At 36.9% G+C, this 23795-nt stretch overlaps 1 protein-coding gene across 2 annotated transcripts in view; it reads left to right on the forward strand.

Moving 5' to 3' along the window:
• SLC35F3 (solute carrier family 35 member F3) overlaps window positions 1-23795 on the forward strand; it is a 159985-nt gene that overhangs the window by 948 nt on the left and 135242 nt on the right. The gene's annotated exons all lie outside the window — the stretch shown is intronic.

Genomic DNA, 23795 nt, shown 5'->3' on the forward strand with positions numbered 1-23795 from the left:
CTGTAGACGTGATTTACAAAGGAGCTGAGACCTTGAGGGGTTGTAATATATCAGCTAGTATTCTTGCAATAACACTCCCTGTTTCTTGCCCATCTTTCATCTCCACGGTGGTAATTGCATGACTTAACAAGTTCTAAAAATAAGTTACCCATTAACTGAAGTCATAAAAACATTTTGGTTGTTCAAATGCTGTTCGTATCATCACAGGGTTTTTTTGTTGTTGAAATGATCGTGCTGTAACAAAAGTCAGTTTTGCTGGGAACACTGGCTCTGACAAAGTGACTGTTTTCGTGTTGCGCTTTCCTAAGTATTGCGTGTAAACATTCTGAAATGTTTACTCACGGATTATCCCTTTGCTCACGTGCTTAATAATGAAAGAGGGAGATGTAGGGAAGTGTGGTGTGTGGTACTTGTTCAGTTTTTGTGAGCCACTTCTGATTGCCTGATGATAGGGCTTTACTGATAAATATTCAAAGACTTCTTCTGAGAGAGTGTTTTTATTATTATTTATTTATTTTTATTTTGACAGAAATGTCTGATATTTGCTACTTTACTGACGAGGGAGTATGGGATTTTTCTAAGAGCAAATCCATTGCCTGGATTGGGATCATTCCTGAGAGTAAAGCTTATTCAGGTCAGTTTTCAGGATCAGATCGTGTGCTGATGCCAGGCTGAGTTGGGTATTAGTGCTTGCATCTGACACAGTGACTAATAGTCCAGCTGAAGTCGTGCTGAGCTGCTGTGGCAGATCCTTCTGAAGTAATAACGGTCATGCTAACTCCTCAATTATTACTTGTTTGTTGAAATTCATAACCGTGTCTGAAAAAGTTAATTGCAAGCCTCAGCTTGCTAGCCTAGTTATATCTTCTCTGGTAGCTCACTCTGAATAACAAAATTACATACTTGAGTTGTAATGGTGGGATATAAATACAAAAGTTGTCTGGGTTTCTTACTTTTGTGCCTAAAAATAATAGGTCATATGAAATCATTGCCAATTGAAAATCTGGGTTGCTAGAAATGTGGAAAAAAAAACAACGCTATGAAAGAAAAGACCCATCTCTCTAGCTGGTACTGTATGGCATGGCTGAAGATGAGCTGTATTGATAAACATCAGCTGAATAGCTGACCAAATGGATGTAAATGGGGTAAACCATCTGAAGTAGGAAGCTACCTTTGTAACAGCTACTTTGAAACCTCTTTAAATAGTCCTTCAACTTGAGCTTGTGCAATTAGTTTTGGGATATGGATTTTCCTTGTGACTTTTCATTTACAGGGTTTAATTGGCCCAGGAACTGTGAACAAACTATTTTTATTAAGTTCAAATTGCTCCCTTGTGGTTTTTGTCATCTTATTGTGTGTGCTTGTAGATATTTGTGCTGTTGGCACTATGTAAATAATGGGTATAATTAATGGGGTGCATTAATAATGGATCTGCTTTCTGGAAAACAAGTCAGTAACGTGGTTTGATCTGATCAATTTTTTTTATATATCTTTGTGACATTATTTTATTGTAATTAAATCACCTGAAGGGCCAGATCTCTTTTTTTTTTTTTTTTTTTTTCCACACGACAGTGTTTCTCATATGCATTATTTAGACTGTTTGTAGGTATTTAAAATTGAGACATTCAAGAAGCCTTTGCTGGTTTTTCTGTTTTTTAACAAAATCCTGTGAATTACTGACCAAATCCTATACTTAATATACTTATAAATAAGATGGAAAGAGGGGAGGAAGAAGGGAAGATTGCCAAAATCACAAAATGTTATGGACTGGACAGAAAAAGAAAGGACTCTGCATTGCTCTAGGGAGACCTGCTCAAGTCAGGTGAATAGCCCAGATGTTAACAAATGACATTCCCTGTCACAAATAGAAGCCTTGTGTTCCCTGAAAATGCTAAAATTACCAGTCCAGCCTGCAAAGTTTCACATCACTGCATCAGCTTGTGAGAGGGAATAGGATGGGACTGTACACAGCTCAGTGAAGACCTCTGCTGTTTGACTGCACCTTCAAACCAGATTTTAAGAATTAGAATAAAGCAATGTGTTCTTGTGTTATTATGTTATGATGCCTTCAGAGGATTTAGTGGTATGGCCTAGTGAAATATTGTGCAATACTGGTTATTTCCTCTCAAAAATGATCAAAGAAGTTTTTAAGATGAGTAAGGAAAAGAATACAGACAGTCTATTAAGAGTCTTAAGAGTTTTGTCTGGTTATCTTAAAGAGGTAAGAACAAAAGTTTGTAAGGTATTGGTGTATGCTGCTTTGGCAGAAAGAGAGTTTTTCTTTTTACTGTGTTGTTAAAAAAAAAAACAAAAAACAGATGGACAGTCAAGGAAGATGAAAAGCTGTCAATTAAAAACTGATAGGAAAAATAATCTTGGAAGAAACATTTGTTTTTGAGATCAAGAGTTCAAAATATTGTAGATCTTGTCACTGCTCTAAATTACAATTACAGTAACTTGGGAAAAATATTGGAGAGAATATTAAACTTCATTATTCAGAATACAAGTTAGTGTGGGAGGCAGACCATCTCTTCCTGAGGCTTTCCTGTACTTTCCTCCATTTACTCTGCCCACCAAAGGCAATATCCAGAAAGAGGATAGGAGTGTGCCCTGATTCAATCTGGCAGTACTTGTTTTTCTGAAATTCTTGCTACTGAATTTCAGGCTATTTGTGGGAATAACTGCTCTTGAGTCTAAATCAAACTTTCATATTTGTCCCATGGGGGGACAGTTTTGCAGCATCTAATTTGATTTCTCAAATGCAAAGGCAGGGGGAAGAAACACATGCAAGAAGCAGTAGAATCATACTCTAATACAGCTGTGTCAGTGGTAGAGCTCAGTATTTGTGAAATCTTTGATATCAACAGGCAGTATGTTAAATGCCTTAAAAATTTTTAATTAACACGTGTGGATGAAAGAATTTAGTTTATAAAAAAATCACACACACAAAAATTGTATGTCCCAGTGACAGCCTTTTTGTTGTTTGGAGATCAAACTGTTGTCAGAGCTGTATTATCAGTGCTGTTCTCTTTCATGAAGGTTAAGTAAATTACCATGGTTTCTGCCTCTAGAAGCCTGTGACTTAAGTTCAAGAGAAAAGACAAGTTTGGAGGTGAGCAGTTCTATTTCTACTTAACACCACTGTAACTGGGCTTTAGGCTTCTAACTGTTTTTTAGAAGTATAGACCCAAGAACTTTTCTGTACTTGTGAAAGACAGCTGTGACTAAACTGCTGAACTGTCTTGCTGATCCATATGGAAGACTGTTCATTTTAATTACTGTAGCAATTGACAGAGTGCTTACTTCCACCTGAGGAGTGCACAGCAAGTACCTTTGTCAGATGTTCATTGCTTTCTACATGGGCTTGGTCTGTTCTGTAGGGATTCAATATCATAGTCTGTCACCATGTGATTAATATTCTAAATACATGCATCTGGGCTTCAGCAAGTTATCCCTATTTTGCAGTCTTTCTTTTCCTACTGATCATCTGCACGCATCTGTTCCTTGTATAAGATTAGGGTCTGTCTTCTAAAAGAGGGACTTTCAAGTATCCTTAGAATGTGTTCCTAAATACAGGTTCATTATGGACAAATCAGGATTATATGTTACCCTCTCTCCTTCTAGATGCCTGTAAGACCACCTAGCATCACACTCTTAATTCAGTTACCTTCTTTGTATGGCTACAGGTGTTACTATACTTGAAATAATATTAGGAGAATATTATGTGTATTTAACTCAGTGCTATTAAGTAGGAATGGACCGCAGTTTATAGTTCAAGGCTCGTGAACATTTCTGTGAGACTTTGACCTTTTACATAATTCCAGGTTGTTCCAGTGACTTCTTATAAGTGGTATATTGTCATTCAGGTGGAAGGGAAAGATTTGTATCCAGCAGCTCTGAAGACCTCCGTCTCTTCTGCTTGCTAGCTTCAATAGTAGTTCCCTATTTTTAACATTTCTCCAATGTTATTTCAACAACACAATAAGCCATATGTTTTTTATGCCGAGAATATCAATGTACACTATTCATACAGCATATAACTCAGCAGGTCTTGACCTGGGCATGGAATTTAAGTGCTATTAACAATGTAAATAACATAATACAAAACACTGGCTTACAAATCTTCTAAATGTTTCTCAGAAAGCACGAGTGTCTGAGACCAAAAGTGTCACAGTTACTGAACTTTAATATTACTTTGAACTTTGAGGCTGGTGAGGCACTGGAACAGGTTGCCCAGAGAGGTTGTGGATGCCCCATCCCTGGAGGTGTTCAAGACTGGGTTGGCTGAGGCCCTGGGCAACCTGATCTAGTGGGTAGCATCCCTGTTCATGGCAGGAAGGCTGGAACTGGATGATTTTTGAGGTCCCTTCCAACCCAAGCCATGCTATAATTCTATGATCCTTTTAATGTAGTAGTTTAATGTTGGTTTTAGCTAATTAAAAGTATAAGTATTTTACCCATATAAATAGTGGAATAGACGTTATACAGTTGAAGACCAGTGTTTCCAGCTGATTCACCTTGTGATCTGCTTTTCACATGCAATTCGCATTGAATGCTGTTATCTTCACAGTCATTGAAAGCAAATCCAGTGGGGTTGTGAATCAGGACAAAAATATTAGTATGTGAGAATTGTTCAAATACTGTTTTTAGTCTTGAAATTTGAGTGAGGACTTAACTTGTTTTTGAGGTGACTTACAAGAATCTCCAGAAGTTCAAAGACAGAAGTAGAGGAGCATTGTTTTCTCTGGGAAAACCAATTTTCAGGCCAGCTGTAAGTGATTCATTTAAAACTGTTACTTGCTTTCCAATACATAAATATTGAAGGTCATGCTCTTATACTAATGCAGTACTTTAATGATATCCTTCATGTTGCTGTTCATGAGCTCAAGTGATTATGTGAGAATCTCGCTTTCAGGTGAAAACACAGACTAACCTCTAGATATGTATGTAGCTCTGGGAAAAAAGCTTGGATAGCTGCCCCAGGGTCACTGTATAGGTCAAAAACCCCCAGAAGCAAAGAAGAAAAGTAAAAATATGTGCTTTACCTCATTGTTTTGAGCCAGATTTATGGTGTTTGGTGGCTTAATTCTTTTTTTTTTTTTTTCTTAATGCTCTTTGACAGTACTAACATAACTAATTGTTACGCTAGCAGGAAGAGCTGAGCAAAGCCCGGTCACTCCTGCAGGTGAAAAAAAGCAGTGGCAATCAATTGCATTGTAGCTTTAAAAGTGTTGTGGTGTTGTTAATTCAAATGTCACTGTAGTTGTCTGCTGGAAGCTAAACCTACATGTGGTTATACAAAAACCAAGTGGTTCATATCCAAATGACATCTCACCCCAAAACTCCTGAAGCCATTTCCTCATATGTGTGGTACTCTTTGTAACTGAGAATAACTGTCCCCAGACACAGCCTCTCAAAATACTTCAGAGACCTAGTCATAAGTCTGCAGTGGATGCCCCAGAATATTACAGGAGACATTATTCTTTTTTGGGAAGAGATCCTTTTGACCCCGGTGGGCTTTAACTCTTTGGGTGGCCTTGCAGTTGAGAATGAAAGAGGAATAGCACAATCTGGTCATGTGAGACAGCAAAGAAGTACAGGGGATGAATGCTGAGCATCTGCAAGATACCACATGAATAGTTAAGGGGAGATCAGACAGCCTTTCAGAAGGTTCTTTTTCAAGATAATTCCAAAGGAGGTAACACATGAGAGACATGAGAGTTCCCTGGCCTTTTTTTTTTTTTTTCCAGGTACTAAGTAAAATATTTTGGGGCCAATACAGAGCAGTAAACTGTTTCCTGTTATAATTTGGGCTTCGTTAATCACAGATTCCAAGTTTTAGGTTGCTTATTGGCAAGCCAAGCAAATTGAAATTTAAACTGATTTACTAAACATTTTGAATTGCGTAGTAAATATTTGGTGAATTGTAAATGTTTAGTGAACATGTTTACTAAACAATTTTAATTGTGTAGTGTTAAGTTACTACCACTTTAGGTAGACAGCTGTGTAAACATTTTTTGGTTTGTATCTTTGTATTGAGTTTTCACAGTGAAGAAACGAAGAATTGTAACCCACAAAATGGATACTTTTTTGTTTGTTCATTATTTGAACAAATTAATTGGTTGCTTTCAACTTTGTTTTCTCATGCAGCTCTAATTACATGTCATGAGCAGTATGCCACTTATGCAAAACAGTTCGTAGAACAGCAATTAGGGGGCTGTTGGCTTCCAGCTTTCATTGTATACCCCTTAACTAAATGTTATCACTGAATGTTGTTTCTCCAGCAGAACGTACCACTGAAGTTTCTACCATGCAAACCTACTGGAAGCACTAGTTGTATGTGTTTGTAAAGTTGTGACCCATGTTAGCGGGTTTGAAGAAGTGTTAACCAACATTTCAAACTCCTTTTACTAGTGAACTGTGTGTGTATATATATGTATGTATATATATATATTTTTTTAATAGAAATGTGTTTGTATTCAGTAATCAAAGTATTGAATCCATAATAATGAATTGTTACTAAAAACACGAACTATTATATTGATATAGAATAATAAGGGAGAAAATTAATTTGCTTGAACTGTGTTTGGCGACTATTAAGGATTAGGGGGAAATGTTTATTTTTGAAACAATTTTGCATCAAGTTTATGAAGTTGTATCTGTCTTTATTGAGGGGTCCTTCCTTCATCACAGGAAATTTCTGTAGTAGATTTTGGAGAGTAGTGTGTTATGTATTTGCAACTTTAATTGATAATTTGTTTAAGGAAAGCAATTAATCCCATAAGATAACTTCATTGCAGTCTTGCTGCAAAGTCTGTGCTGATCTACTGTAATATCAGATATTGTTGTGTAATTGGAGGATTACTGAAACACCAAGCCACAAAAGGACAAAGACTCCTGGTCTGAGATGTTTGTCCCTCATGAAATTGCTTAGTGCATTGCCAGTGAAGCTCATTAACCTCACTGGTTGTTTCAGCTGGCTCATGTCAGGGCTGTCTTCAAGGGGACTTGTTGCCCCCTAATCTGTCTTTAATGTAGCGAGGTGTTTGTGCTTCACGTTCCTGGTATAAATCAGAAGCTACTGATAACTGCTGCCATTCAGTTGGTGTCAAGTAGGCCTAAGGTGAAAAGAGCGATCGAAAACTTATATAAAGGCAACTTTACTTAACTGGCTCTCTCCTGGAGCATCTGAGGGTGTAGTTCTGACTTTTTCTTTGCTTTGGAAGCAGAAGCCATAGATTTTCCACTATTGCCAGTGAATGATGACTGCTCTAAGAATAGAAATATGATGAACCCTTTCCTTTGGAGAAAGGAACCATGACCTGACGATAACGATTTCCCTTCTATGTAGGGAATAATTAGCCTTCATGTGATATATCTTGTTATAGAACATGGTTTCCTGAGCTTTTTTTGATTCTCTGATTATCTTCAGAGGGCAAGTGCTATTTTGTTCCTCAAAAAAAAGATGCTATGATTGCACCTGAGACCATGGAGAACTATTTGTTTCATGAACGGCTCAATGAAACATGCTGTAGATTGGAGGGATGCAGGAATGGCATTCCCTGATTTCATTTTCTTTAAACTTTGGCATTTGGTCAGCTCCCATTAATATATATATATTAAGTGGTTTCAGGTACCTCTGTTTTCTCTTACTCTTGAGGGTCTCATAAGATTCATTTTTGTAGCAAATTTGCCTTATTTTACTTCTTGTCATTTTTTTCCTATTATTATTTCTGGCCAATGCAAGAATCAGTCTTTTTCTGAGGAAAATCTATTCCAGTACTGTAGGAATTCAGGTGGCCTAACATTTAGGAAAATAAGGATGACATTGCATAGCCAACATGAAATACTAACTCAGCAAGTCAGTCATACAAGGCAAGGTCATTTGAATCTTTGAGCTCCTCCAGGACCAGAACGTGTAACTGGTTACAAGTTAAATAGTTGCATACTTCCTAGTAAGTCCTTTAACTTGCAATTAACTATTCTTGTTGTTTTACTGTAACTGGTACCTGTATAACAGTTAGTGGAAACAGGTATTAACATCTGAAGAGAGCAACCATGTTTCCCATTTTGAACAGTGGTTCAAAATCCTGCCAGTCCTACTGCAAAATAGCTAGTAGAGCCAATCCAACAGTAATAATCCAAAGGGTTTTATCTTTTCTTCCTTTACTTTGACATTGGAAATAGCACAAATTTTATGCTTTTCTTCACTGTCTTCTTCACACCAACTAACAGTACCAAAGGGACATGGAAGTTGAACTTGGTCTCTGCTTTCCATCTATACTGGAACAGGCCCAGCCATTTTACTCTTATGCTGGCTGGCATTGCTGCTGTTTGTGAGCCCCAGGATATTTTGATGTGGCTTTGCCAGATCCATGCAGCTGTGTGAATGGACCACGTGTTTGTGCTCAGTTGGAAAGTGAATCCCTTCAGTGATCTTGTGCTGGTATGAAGATGATCCTGTCTTCATCATCATACCCTAGAACTCTGGGGTTGGCTCTCCTTTTTCAAACAGTAACTTGTATGCAGACAAGCTGGCTTATATGGTGTTCAGTAGAATAAGCTGCTTGCAGATTTTTGCCCTAGCTGGAATAGTATCAGAATTCAGATCAATCATCCTGTCTTTGTGCTGTGAAACAGGAAATATGTCTTCGTGGCTTTAACTCCATTGCTCACTTCATGCAAGTCTTTTGAAAGCTTTGAGATTTGTTGAAATGCACAGCCATTCATACTAGTATTTGTTAGAGGAAGCTAACATGGTTACAGCCTTTATGGTAATAGTGTTTAATATTTCAGAGTATCTAGACAGTTAATAAACTTTAGACTGCTTATGGTTTCAGGTAGCAGGTTCCATGGAACAGTAAATACCTTGAATTTCAGCTATTTCTTGCCTACGTGACAAGTTCTGTAGACCTGAACTTAGGAGCTCAGGTTTCATGCTAGCCAGAGATCATGCCCTGATGAGCTGAATTATGATGTGTTCAGAAGTTCAAAACTTGATAGTCATGACAGGTGGATCTTGACTTGAAAATAAATGTAAGCCCACATTTAATTAGTATTGTAGATACCATGGGAGTCCTGCATCCAGCAACACAAGCATGATTTGGTGTACATAGATTAACATGGAGGAGTAGAGCTGCCACTGCACACAGCATCAGGGATTTTAGGAGGCTATCTGACTTCCAGGCAGTTTATCCAGCTTGCCAGATTATCCTGGGAGAATGTATGAGGAGGGCACCAATGTATCTCAAATCACTGTTTCCACAGTTTGCACAGGTTTATGATAATCCTCTTAGAGTTGCAGTATAGAATTTGACCTCTGGTTCCTGCTCATAATTTCCTGGTCTTTGGAAGGCCTTAATAAAAGTTGTCCCAGAAGGATAAAATTGGAGTGAAAATCCATAAACTGCAATCAAAGAAGGAAATATGAAATTTAAGTCTCACGCTTTTTACTAAAACAATTGCTTAAAAGTAATTTGCTATTTGCATTTTTTATTTAAAAAAAAAAAAAAAAAAAAAAAAAACTTCTTTATTTGCTTTCCTTGCATCAGACAGAAAGAAAATATAGTATCCTTTTCTATTTCAAACTTTACACCTTAGTTATATGTAGTTCAGTATGTGTAGGAAATTCTCTACTTTTTGCAAATAGTGAAGTCAACAGGTAGAGGGCTCTAAATGTGTTTGGACATCATACAATGAGAAGTAGTCTTGTGTTTAATAATATTTCTCCAAATAGAAACAAAAATGGTATGTAAATCATAGAAGTGTGAACAAGTATGTTCTCAGTAGGGAAATGAAACAGGTCTTGAATCTTGTGCTGGGATCAATACTTTGTACCTTCTGTTTCTGGTATGTGTGTAGTACAGATTGTATCTCACTGGAAATACTTCTGGCAAGCAATATTAGGCATTCTGTGTTTACTCCTGGAAAGTTCAGTAGATGAAAAGATTTTTGCAAGGCATCTTTGTAGGAATCTTTGCTATTAATACTGCTTTAAAATGACACTTATATACCAGACGATGTTTTCTTTCTGCATGTCAAATTCTTTCCCATCCTAAACTTCAAAAGCACAATATCTCTTGTCTACATAATAAAAATACATTTGAAGTAGGAATGATATCAGAATCTCCAAAGTGTAAACCTAGACTTTCTTATGACTCTGTAGGTACTTTTTTCTTCCTAATGAAATTACTGCACAAAGGAAACTGAGCAGTTTTGGCTCAAAGTAATATATTATTCAGCTCTACACTCATACTAATATTGCAGATATGAGAGAATTAGAAAAACTATATGGTATGAATCTCTGACTCCAACCAAATCCATGGCATTTCTGTCATTACCTTCAGTCAAGCCAGGTTTCACCCACCAGGCTTAAGTCTTTGAGTTTGCCTTTTAAGCAGGCTTCCTGCTTTACATGCTGAGCTTCTGTTCCTAAGGCAACTGCATCCAATTACACCTACCCATACATGGTCTTTATTATACGTTCCTGAGCACTATTGAGGAGCTCTGTTTAAATTATAGAATAATGATTTCTTTTAATAGACGTGCAATTTTAATTTTCTTTCATCTTGAACTTGGTATTTAATTAGTACTTAATAGCCTGTCCCAACATAGGTAGAAAGTATCTACAGTAATTAAGAAGGGACCACTCTTTCTTCTCATTGTCTAGAAAGCTGACTACTCGGAGCCCAGGTGTTGAAAGGAGGAAGAACACATATACAATCATTTCTAGTGTTAGGTTAGGAATTGAGGATCGAGACCTCTAACAGAGCTTGTCCTCAAACAGGGCGGTTACCTAAAGCAAATAGCCAGTTCTCTAAGCGCCACTCCTTTGTTTATGCTAAACACTACATCATTCTCAGTATCTTTCCACTTCAGATGAGGACCTATGCTAGTGTGGGGGACAGTGGATGGGTTTGGGGAAGGACCCCATTGAAACAATAACAGGAAAGCCTTCTAGTTGGTCATCTGTGATGTGGAAGCTGTGAGGAATGTTTTAATTAGGCTTTGATAGCCCTGTATCAAACAGTCAAGGTGAAAGAGCATATAGAAACAGAACTTTTGCAAACGTAGACAGAGAACAATGAGTAGTGGGACAAAATTAGTGTTCCCAGTGAAATTTGAAATGGCACTGAAGTAACTATGTTGTATGTGCAACTTTAATTTTTTGGATATCATTAAACTATCCCACTGCCAAAATATACAAGTAAAGTAACAGGATGGAGCTTGAGGAAAGTACTCTGTAAAATTTATCTAATGAGGCTGGTTGATTGGATCAACCTTTTCTGTCTTTGTTTTTTTTTCAGAGACAAATTAAGTCTTCATGTTGATAAAAGTCTGACAGAAGCCAAGACAAATTCTACCTGACTAAAACGAGCAAGTAGTGGCCTGCTGGATACTGCAGCCCTGAGTGGAACAGAGGGTTCTGGTCTTGGTGTGGTTCTAATAGGTCTGTGAAAGCTGTGCAGTTTGGCAGGCTTGGACATTCATAAACCTCCAGAGTCCCAGGGGTAAACTAGCTGAAGTATGTTTACAAACACAACATGCTGACCCAAGGCCAGCATCTCTTCTGTTCTAATGCCTTTTGCACTTTTCAAATGGGAGTGCAAAGTGGCTGGATCTGGTCCCAGCTTCCAGCTGAGAGCATTCCTATTATAGCTATCTGTTGTTGTAAACATGTATAGTAAATTCACTTCCAGCTAACAGCATTCTCATTGTAGCTAACCTGTCAATCTAATAAATTCCTTTGCTTTCTTCACTTGGTTTCTGTACAGGAGGTAATTAGACAGTAGGTGTTTGTAATCTCCCCAGTTACTTCTGTTAAAAATAAATAAATAAATTGACAATCGTTATTTATGGTAGGTGAAAACAGTGTGAGAGCAACAAAACTGCCTTTCTATCTGTCTTACCTCTTCTTGTTTTGAACCGGTCTTATCTAAGATATCGAGACAAATTTGGTCTTGTAACGTTTACTTCTTTTGTAGAAACTTAGCCGAAGTTCTATGCCCAGCAGTAGGAACTGCACAAGAAAAATAAGAGATCTAGGTCAAAACAGTTATTACTAGCTCATACCTTGGATATTAACTGCTCTAGTTGAATCACTATGAATTGAAGAATAATTGAAAGGTGCAAAAACATCACCACGTTCCAGAAAGGCTTCTTTTGCTTCAGATGTGTTTCTCTCAGCTAGTACAAGGTTAAACCAGTTGCACTGTAATCTGTTTTCTGCAATATCAGCTAATTTTACTAAAAGCAAATGGGTTACATATGGCTGAGCTTGGTGTTGAAGCTGGAGTCTCCCTCTGACAGTAACCAAACTTGCAAATCCTGATATTTCCCACTCTTTTCTCACTGATGATTTATTTCTGATAGGTTGAATTACTCTGTTATCTCATAAGACTATTTTCATTATATACCTTTTTAGAGATAAAATTAGAGCAATTCTTAATCATTACCTACTTCAAATAATATTTCTTAGCTTTGCATTTATAAGCTCTTGGGACTAACTACTGAGTAAAATTTAAACCTTACAGTAGTTGCTCTTACTATCTCTCATTGTCTTTATTATATAAATGTTACACCATTAAAATATTAAGGACCTCATCCAGTAAACAAAATAATAACCAAAAATACCCATAGAAGTATGTAAGTACAGGGTCATGCATCTGGTTTATATTCAAAGGGTAGGTCTTCAATGTGTTTTTTTCATCAGTTAAATAACTAGTGAGCTATATTTTCTTTGAGCTACTGGGTTCCAAAGGAATGTTTCTGTAACCATTTGATGCACAAGTTTCAAGCCTACAAAAAAAAAATAAAAATAAAAATGCAAACTGCATATATATGTGAGTAATTTAAGTGGCAGAGCAGCTGAGACTGAAATTACTAATTTTTGTATGTTAACTTCTGGTGTGTTAATTATTTGTACCCCAAATAACTGGTTTCTACTGACTGTTAATGAATCACATTGTTGAAAATATTAATTTATTATTCTTGATAACACAAAATATCCTTTTTTGTTTGTCTATGGTAATTACAGTGATCGAGAAGATTTCATCATCGCTATTATGTATACGTTGAAAGTCAATTTGTGTGTGAATGAACCACGTTATTTTTTCTGTGCAAATAGGAATGATTCCATTCTGGTTCAAAGTACTTCAACTCTAAATTAATTTTCTGAATCCCAACATAAGTATTGGTCTGGTGTTCAGGGGTTGGTTTTGGTTGTTGTTTTTTGTTTGTTTGTTTGTTTGTTTTGGGGGGAAGGGGAGTTGTTCTGTTTTGTGTTTTTTTTTTTTTTTTTTCATCAGTCTTGTCTGTTTTCTAGAATGTAATATAATGCAAAGTAATTCACATGTGCTGAGAAATTGTTTGATACAACAATCTGTTTGTAAGGTAAAATACTTTTGACGGTTTCTTTGCAATTTATTTAATGCAAATTAACTAGAAATTAGTCTTTTGATGGATGATTGATTTATTTAAGAAAAATGTGTTTCTTCTTATAATATTTCTGAGTGAGCAATTAGATATTATAGGACCATGTTGTGAAATTAGGCCTTTGATAACCTGTTTGCAAGAAGTTCTATTTCCTTATGCATAAAATGCTCTTCAAACCAAATACATCACTCATTTTATTTAAATTGATTCTCTGTTGATTTCAGTGGAATAAAGTAGTACTTCAGCTACCACAAGCTTGTAGAACCCAGCTTAAAATAAACAGCCTGAAAAAGATGGATAATTATCAGTTGTAATGTTAGGGACAACATTAAGTTTTTAAATATCTAGCAGAAAAAAATAATATTCAGGTATTCTGTATCTCAAATGCACCATGTGACAAGAAGCTGTAGTTACCAAATTTTTGTGATCAAATTTAACTTGGTTCAGGTACCCCCCCACACCCACCCTTATTTAAACTGTTCTTATCAAAGCAACAGGAATCCACGGTGTTCTCTCCCTTCCTTTGCTTAGTGACTTTGACTGCATGTGCAAAAACATGCATATCCAAGTGAAAATTGTAGTCCTCATAATACAGAGCTCTAGACTTCTTTGTTGTTTTAAGTATAAATGCGTTGATTCAAACATGAAAAAACCTTCATGTGCATGCAATGTTAGCCTGTGCTGTTGGGATTTACAGAGTTACCTTGATGAAAACTGTCCCTGAATAGAAACAGTTACGTTTTCTCATAACAAGTACCCTGAAAGAACATTATGTAATGATCCACACTGACATGTTTGGATGGTTTCTTTGCACTGACTGATTATTCATACAGCTCATTTGCCCCCCTCTCTTTCTAATCATGTAATTCATTTGCTTGTATAAAGCCCATTAGTTTTGCACTGGATTTATTGTCAGTATCATAGCTATAGATGTGTTCTTCTAAGGCATTTTACATAAGTCTTAATTTAGCCTTTTCTGCAGTCACAGCAATGAGTATTGCAAGTTGACAGCCAGTTATTTCAAACTGCATACAGCACTCCTTGAGAAGGAAGGAAAGGAAAGAAGGAAGCTTGATAGAAAAGTCTGTGTACTCTGGTTTTTGCCTTACTTACTCTGTCCAGGTAAACCTGTCTAGGGAAAAAAAGAAGGAGGGCATCAGAAAATTTGTGCTATTTTCCTATGACTAAGCCTTCTAGCTGCTGTCCTAAGAAGTGTGTAGGCACCCACAAAATATTTTAAATGGCAGAAAGATGGCTTGCTTGGATACTGAGGCCGAATTTTTAATACAAGAATTGTAATGTACATTGAAAAATTATTTCAAAATATTGCAGAAGTTTTTGTGATGGACATAATGCATAATGTTTGGCAGGAGATGGATAAATGCAGTAAAATTTGCAATAATGTGGTGATAACACTGAGCTGCAATGTGCCATTAAGTTTGAAACACTGGAATGTAATTCCAGTTTCCTTCTGAAGGGGAAAAATGTCTTGCCCTGGTTACATATGTGCCTCTCCAAAGCAACTTGGTAGGTTTTGCATACACTCATAATGAGGGAGCTTGAGGATTATAAATGACTACTTATTTGGTGAGCTCCAGGATCCACAGACAGCTAAACTAAACTAAAAGTAAACTAAATGTACCATTTCAACTGGCACATTTGCCAAACTCCAGATCAGACAGGCTTATTCTGGGCTGGTACTCCTGCAACTCTAGGCTTTTTATATCTAAGATGTGTAACATTGCCACTTAATTGCAATGTATTTGCAGTATGTATTTTGTAAGTTGCCGCTTACTGTATTACATGTGGATAGAAACATGATTTTCCATGATTTTGGAATTACCTTGATCCACATGAATTGTGGTCCATCTAATTACTATTATAGAAGCAATGTTACGAGGGAAAACAAGGAAAGGGTACCCCAGGGTGTTGCAAGATAGCCTCTCCAGAAAGTTTTGTTTCTTGTAGTGGTGGTTTCTTGTTTGTTTTTGTTGTTGTTTGTTTCTTTGTTTTTCCTGATTGCTAAGTAAGCTATATCTTGAAAATGAAAATGTGACTATACTGATACCTAGGCCTCTTGTGTAGTTTTATTGAAGGACAGGAAAATGAAGAAGGTAATATTTATTTACAGAAGTATCAACAGAAAATAGACTTATATTAGTCTTGATCTGTGTCTCATATAAAATTGTACGGTTTGTGTTTTTTTGCTTGTTTTTTAACTAGGAGGTCTGTGCACAAGTATGTAGGCTGACTGCATGAAGACGTATCAGGATATTTATCTTCATTAAGTTAAAACTGAACTGGCCACATACTTAATCTGTTGGAAAGTATGACTAGATCTTTGGATGTAAAATAAAAATGAAAATTCACTGACTCCATTTCACAATATCATCTTACAATCTTAACTTTATCTTTAATGGACTTCAGATTCTCAGTTATCTTTAAGTGTTCCTGAACTCCATTGTCTTACAGAATTGCTCCTAACCAGCAACAGTGTTTTGAAAAAGTGTTTTGAAACAGGTTTTGAAAAAGTGAAGTGTGGTAGCTGCTTAAAAGTGAAGCTTCCATGTCTGGTGATGAGGTCAAAAGGAATTTGTCTCACTTTAGTCTTACTGATGTTTTCAATGTAGGAACTGTATAAATAGTTTAGAAAGATTTAACAAATTTAACAGACTTACGACATGCTTCAAGGTTGTGACTGAAGAAGGAAATAAATAAGAACTAATTTCTGACAGACTATTTTAAGTGATACTGAAATGAAGCCTTGTGTAAGTGTTGCTACTCAGTGAAGTTAAAGTACCAAAATAAAATGTGAACAGCAAGCATGATTCCTCAAGCAAGGACACTTGTATTTGTAATGCCTGTAGTACGTTGGTAGTTCAAAATTCTTCACTGGAATATTTCATTCCCATAAAATTGAAATGCTTTATTTAAAAGTCAAGATCAACAGCAATGAAGAAGGAACTATGAAAAAAAAAAAATCAATATTATTCTATATAGGAAACACTTATTTTCCCCAAATTAGAGTACCCACAAGGCCCATTTGACGATGGACTGCTTCAAATGTCCCAGGCTGTGCTGATCACCTGCTTCTGTGAGGGATCTCTAGCACAACATTAACCACCCTACAGGGAGCCAAGTGATTGCTGGTAGCTTCTCCTGACTTGCACGTTCCCAGCTGTGCCTTACTACTCCAAGGTTTAACACTGTGTGTTGGCCAGGGATTTTCTTTGTCTTGAGAAAAATTGCTTTGGGATAGGATAGTATAAGGAAATTTCAAGTATGATATTTAGACGCCCAGGCTCTTTTTGCTGCATGAGGAAGAAAAACTAGAAAATATGTGTATGTAATACTCTGGTGTGCATGAGTACTTGAGACTGTAATTGTTCTATTGTGAACATGCAAGTGCTTGTTGTTTGTTTTTCATGTCCTTATTGACATAAAATAATCAATCAAAAGTAAGTAATAACCATTGAATGTGTCATAGGAAAATGAAAATAAAATGGAAAAAAGTTTTAATATTACCGATTCTAATATATGGATTTGGTGTCCATTGAAGACAGAAGTAAGTTAACCACAAACTACAAGGAATATGTCAGGAATACATTGTCAGGTAAAGACTTGTTAAAGCAGGTTAAGTGAGGGAGTCTAAGTAAAAGCCTTTACCTCATAAATTCATAAAGGAAGAAGTGAAGAGTTGCCTCTCTGAAAGGAAAAAGAGAGCCTAAGTGTTTAGCATCCCCTGAGTTATCTACCATTTCTCATGTTAAGGGCTTTATTAAGGCAACCTTGAACTGCATTGCTTTTAAATGTATTTATGCATCGCTGATTTTTTTTTGAAAATTTCCAGTTTTAAAAAATTTACTATTGCCAAACATGTTTGCAGCATAATATTATAGCTAAAGTCTTCTTTCCCCCTCCCCCTTACCAGGACCTCTTCAAAATTCCTATTCAGTGCTGTTTAGCAAAATACCATCACCTGTTAACAGGAATGGGTTCTGAAAATTGCTGCCAGTTTCACAGAATCACAGAATGTCCATGGTTTTAAGGGTCCTCTGAAGATCATCTAGTCCAACCCACCCGCCAAGCAGGATCACCTAGCACATGTTATGCAGGTTGGCATCCAGGCAGGTTTTGAATATCTCCAGAGAAGGAGACTCCACAGCCTCTCTGAACAACCTGTTCCAGTGCTCTGTTACCCTCACAGTAATGAAATGCCCCCTCATATTGAGCTGGGACTTCTTGTGCTTCAGTTTGTGCCTGTTGCCTCTCATCCTGTCACTGGGCACAACTGAAAAGAGACCGAGTCCATCCTCTTACCACCCTGGTCAAAAATAGGTTGTATTATCTTATTTTTGACACTGTTTCATCTCCACCCCTGTTCTATCTGCTGTCTTGTTATGCTCTCCTGTTATACCTTTAGCTTGTATGCTGTCAGGGGAAAGTGCCCTAAATAACATTGCTTTTGCATATGTAATACTGACAATCCCAGTTCAGCTAGATTCTGAACATTACCACACCATAAATACTGATAACCTGTGCCCACAGATTCTGCACCCAAGGAGCAGAGTGGTTCTGGTCTGACACAGGGAGGCTGTGTGCCTGCAGACCAGTCGAGTGACACCTCTTACAATGTGATTTGGCAGGGGGGACTATCTGATGTGTCATATTTAATGGGCACATTGTGGATTCTCCTGGTTTTGCTGGAAAGAAGACATCTGTAGTAGTTGCATAAATGTTTCTTGTTTCTTTACAGAGAAAGGTACTCGAGAGAACTTTCCTGTTTATAACATTTATAAATAAGAGATGAGTGTTTGGATTTGCTGTCGAAGGTTGTTATGTAGTGACTAACAGTACAATACCATTCTCTTTTTGTCTGTGTCCTGTGGGGTGGCTTGGGGGAGATCTGATAATCACATTGTCTTGGGAGTGATCTCAAACTGGTGCGAAGTCTGAGTCTGTCACCTGCACCCTACTCTGCAACCTCTGTCTTTTACAGAGTTTTTGATTTTGTTTCTATAATTCCAGGGTGGCTAATGCGTTTGTGTATTAACTAACAAGAAGTATTTGACAATGTGTTCTTTCCCAGAGCAGAAGTGCAAAGTGCAAGAAAATAAATCAATAGCTTCAAGCATTGTGCAATCAGGCTCTGAGATGTGAAGTGGCTTGCAACGGGGTAGGCGAGAATTTCATTTTTTTAAGAGCAAACTAAAGCCATTTCTGTATTCACCATGAATGTAAGTTCAAGAGGAAGGGGACTCAATTCAGTACAATGACTTTTCCTTGGCTTCTTGCTGTTCTTGGCAGTGTTTTTTCCTTAACACCTGGTCAGCTGGCTGGTGAACAGGTGTGTGTAGGGAACAGAGGCAGCTCAACAAGGGAAGTAAACAGCTTGAGTTATGGCCTCTTCTATCTCTGGCTATCCTGTGCCATTTTTTCCCATGATTTAATTCCTCCATGCATTTCAAGGGAAGGGAGCTCACTGGACCAGGAACTGACTTATAGGAGGAATTCTTTCTTTGATGTTCGTGCCTCTGCAAGATGATAGCATTTGCAAGGAAGATAGGTGTCTCTTGTTGTGCGTCAGGCTTAACTATCTACTGCATGATATGGTTAAAACAGATATTTCTCATTGCATGGCTCAGGACTTTGGTCTTTTTTAGGGATATGCCTGCTAAGGCCATTTAATAAGAGCTTTACAGTGACAACATGGTGCTTCAGCTTAGAAGTGTTCTGATACAATATCTGAGGGTGGGAGATTCCACTACTCTAGGTGAAATAACAGGCTTGTTTGGTTAGCAGCACTGCATTGCATTTTCTTCCTTTTATAGGGATGAGATTTTCAAAAGCCTAAAGTGGTCCTGGCTTTTCCCATTGTTCTGTTTGTTTGTTTGTTTTGATATTTTTTTTCTAGTGGACAAATTTTTTTTAGTGTGACACATCTTTCTTGTGCCCTTGAAAGTTTATTGAATCACATCATTTTCTTAGACTAAATTGAACCGTTCCTTGACACTGGCTTCAGTACAGTGGGTTCTAAATCTTAGGGATTGTCAGTGATGGGCATGGTGAATTGCAATAAATTTGCTTTTCTTTATTTATTTAAATAAATACATGACTTTCATTATTTAAAGTATTATGAAAAAAGTAAACATATTCATAAGTAAATACATTATAATCTATTCAGATAATTGCGAGTGATTTTCTAAAGCAGATTAGTTTAATAGCTTTGTTTTCTGCTGAAGTTTTAAGAAGTGTCAATCAGGAAAGAAATGGAAGTCCTTAACTGCCTACCTGGGAGTGCGTCTTTTTCAATACTTGAGCCTACTTTTGCTATTTATAGTCTTTTCTGATGGAGTAGAAAGAATTTATTGTGATTAAATAAATAAATGAATAAGTTTAGAAGCAGAATATTGGGGGGAGGGGAGGGTTGTTTTTTTTGTTTGTTTGTTTCTTTCCAGTCAGTGGACAAAGATGCAGTTTGTTTTCTGTTTTGATTGTTTGTATTCTGAAGTTATACTAGCTTTAGATTCTTGAATGATACAGTAACTTGACAAAGGCTATTACCAGTTTGGTTTATTACAAGGAATTAATTTTTGTGTAGTATGAACTGTTTTTAAAATTCAAGGTATGTTATGATAAATCATCTTTTTGCCCCAAAGAATCCACTTCACTAAGGGTATTTTAATTAAAGTTTACAACAATATTTTTTTTTGCCATTTTTGCAAATTATGTATTAATTTGTTGTTTTCATCCAAAAACACCACGATAAAACCATAATATTTAAGGTTAATAATTGTAAGTGTCAAACAGCAAGACTATTACTAATTAAAAATCTGAATAATTTTCGTCATTATTTAAATGACCACATATATATTTATATTTTATAAATTGTTAAAGATATTGCAAATGTCTTGTAAAGACCATCATAATTCTTTTTTAAAGAAGTGTTTTTTAAAAAAAAATCACACTTATGATCAGCAATATACTGCAGCTTTCATCTGAGGAGACACTAATCAGAGTATGATAATATAAGTCGAGAAAAATGGAGCAGTTTTAGAAGCATACAAGAAAGATAACTTATCTGATCTTTCTTATAAGGAAAGAATTATTCATTACATGCTCAATGAAAGAGTCAAGGTAGCCATTTTAAAAGAACCACAAAAAGATTGGATCCTTTAGTTTGTTTTTTTTTTCTGCACCCTTGCCATATGGACCTCACTGACCCTGGATATTTGGAAGCCAGACAGGAAGAGGGCATACTGAAAAAGGAACCAGATGTTGCTGGTGTTAGTCTGGATGCCTCCTCTATTTTGGGTCCATAGACGTGTTTGCTGAAATGTAAGTGCTTGCTCACCCTATTTCCCGTACCTTTCATTATCTATCTGCTGTTGGGCCCTGATCGTACTGATCACACCTCTGTCCCCCCTGCCAGTGCAGCTCGCTCAGGGGGTGTGCTGGCCCACTCAGTGGCACGTGGGCTGCTTCCTGGCGCTGAGACACCAGTTTGTGTCTGGGTGGGAGAGAAGAAGAAGGAAATGGCTTGAGGAGAGCACAACCAGGTGGAGGTGTTTCCAAAGAGTAGCTCAGATGGAACCTCCTGGAGTTCATGCAGGCCACTGAAGAGGAGCGTAAATGATGTCTAGAAAGATTTGCAGGCCAGAGGTACAAGTTGGGACTACACTAGAGCTGGATGTGACAATGGCTCAGGAGGCTTTGCTCAACTGAGGGGGTCTTGAGGTAGAAGAGTGTTGCCAGATTCAGGGCAGCCCTCATCTCCTGGAGCCAGCTCTGGGCAGTACTGCATGTGGGCTGCTTGTCAACCTCTGGCCTCACCTGCTGGTGGCAGTTCATAAGCCCTCATCATTTAAACCATAGTTGGCTGCTGCCTGTTTTTAATCTGGGGTTCTTCAATCACCTAAATCTTTTCTCTTGTTACTTATCCTTACATGTGGTCATGCCTTTTGTTTTCCATGGATGACCGGATTGGAAAGTTAACAGTAAAGTCCAAGAAACAGATTGTCCTTGTTTACCTTCCAGGCTTCATAACCTCTCTATCTCAAAAATAAATTGGTTCAGGGTTTCTTTTTATTTTCTGTTTTGTTTGTTTGATTGTTTTTGTCTTGCTTTCTCTCTGAGAATGGTCATGAAGACCAGGCTGATTGTTTTGGTTGAAGGACCCTCAGAAGTACTGCAAAATTCACAGCAAGGGATTATCCCATCTGTTGTTGCGAGTTTATATTAAACAGGTTTAAGCAGAAATGAAAAGTAAGCAAAGAATTTTAAATAACCTGCCTTAACATCCTCTTTCTCTTTAATGAGAAGCTGCAGAAGTCAGAAGCAGCTGCACTTTATTCTGTCATGATTTCATGCTCTTATTATTTTTCAGTTATCCAGCAAAACATGAGGAATTTAGAGCTATATTTAATGTAAGAAGTGAAGAGAAACACCCTTCATGGTCTGTTATTTAACACCTCCTTCTAAGCATCCTTCCTTCTTTGTAAAGAAGGTTTAAAAGACACCAGCATTTCCTTTTTTTGTTTGCTTTCTGCTGTGTTAGTCACCTCTCTAGCAGTCTCTTTTTGTCAGTACCTGAAAATGCTTCCCTTCCAGGCTAAATTGTGCAGGTGATTATTTTTTTCTTAGTAAGAGGACTTCGATGGGTAAGTACAGATAGATTTCAATGCTGATTTACAGGTCAAATACCTTATTTCATTCTCATTTTGTCTGGATTTTGAGACCCTACCCATTTTGTTTGTTGGCTAAAGCAACAAACTCAGGTGTAACCATTATTTGTACACTTCACGGCAATGCTTTGTGAACAGTGAGAAAAGTTTGGTTTCTGCTAAAAGTGTTACAGTTTGGATAAAATTATCAAAATTCCTGGTGGTTGTTTAAATACATTTAATCATGTTCATGTTAACCATGTTAAACATATTCAGTTTTTCTATACTGCTCTAATATAAACTGTGATTGTTTGATTCAGTAAAAAAAGAAAAAGAAATGTGATAGAACATTGTATCTAATTAAATGCTATACTTGCTCATTAAATTCTTTGTTTTTGTTCCCTTGCTTACTACAATAAATTGACTGTTAGTACACATTTATATGACATTGGTTTTGTTCCTTATTTTAATATTTCTGATCTGATACTATATTTTAGATCTTTCCTACCACCTTCTGTTTGTGTGCCTCTGCACATTTCTTTCTTACAAAAAGCACGGATAATTTCATTTTTCATTAGGTAGATGTGGGACATGGTCTCTTCTAAATTAAGAGAAAAGGACAGGAGCATCTCTAATTCTAATGGACCTTTTAGATGATCTATTGAATTACTGAAGCAAGAATAAAATTAATTTTCATTTAGACTTTACTTGGAAATTCCTATCTATTGCTTTCCTTCTTTTTCTCTTAGACTCACCCTGGTACTTCCTTCACTGTTTCCTTTAATTTCTTAAAACTTAGGGCATGCTAGATCATTTTTCTGTCTTTTGTTCTGCAGCCAAAGCTGTGATATATAGTGAGAGGCTTTGTGTGTGTGTGTGTGTGTGTGTGTGTGTGTGTGTGTGAGCAGTTACGTGTGTGCCTAAGTCTGTCCATTTTCAGAAAAGCTCTTACGTATTTGTCCTCTTGATCCTAATGGATGTTAAACATATATTATGGCCACTGTTCTGTTGCACCCTTCCAGCTTCTGTCTTACAAGTTTTTCTTCAGAAAGCGCACCTGACATGAGGATGTTGTTAGTCTTTGGTCTTAATACATCTGTGCTATTAATGCAACCAGAAGGTCTGACCTGCATGTCAGATGCTGGAGTCTAAATTACTTCTTTGCCGCTTAGGAGTGTTGGTACCATTATGCTTTCCCAGCAGTGCTATTCTTTACAAGTACTTTCAGGCTTTAATATCACCGCTTAATTGAATATTTATCAGATGCCAACCCAAAATATTGTGTAGAGCTTCTGTAATTAAGTTTTGGAATTGATGAAATCATCTACTTGCAAATGCGTAAAGGAATTATTTATTTTGCATAACTTAACATATTTTTGTTATAAACATGTCAAGGGGATGTGGAGGATGCATTTCTGTGGTGCAGTCAGATTATATTGTTACCAAACTGGGCTTTGCTGGAATTTGTTTTTATTTTATTTATTTATATCTTTTAAATCTTATTACACAATCATCCGTACCTGTGAAAGTGACCACCTACTTGTGTAACGGAAAACAATTAATGCTGTAATGGCCAAAATTTTAAAGAAGCACTGTCTAGAAAAGTGCTATAGTTATTCTCTGGGTGACTTGTAATCAAAAGATATGAAATTCTAACTTAATGGTATATTTTCATCAAACTGAATTTAGCACAGCATT

Source organism: Aythya marila (assembly GCF_965140915.1).
Source record: "Aythya marila genome assembly, chromosome: 3".
Classification (NCBI taxonomy): domain Eukaryota; kingdom Metazoa; phylum Chordata; class Aves; order Anseriformes; family Anatidae; genus Aythya; species Aythya marila.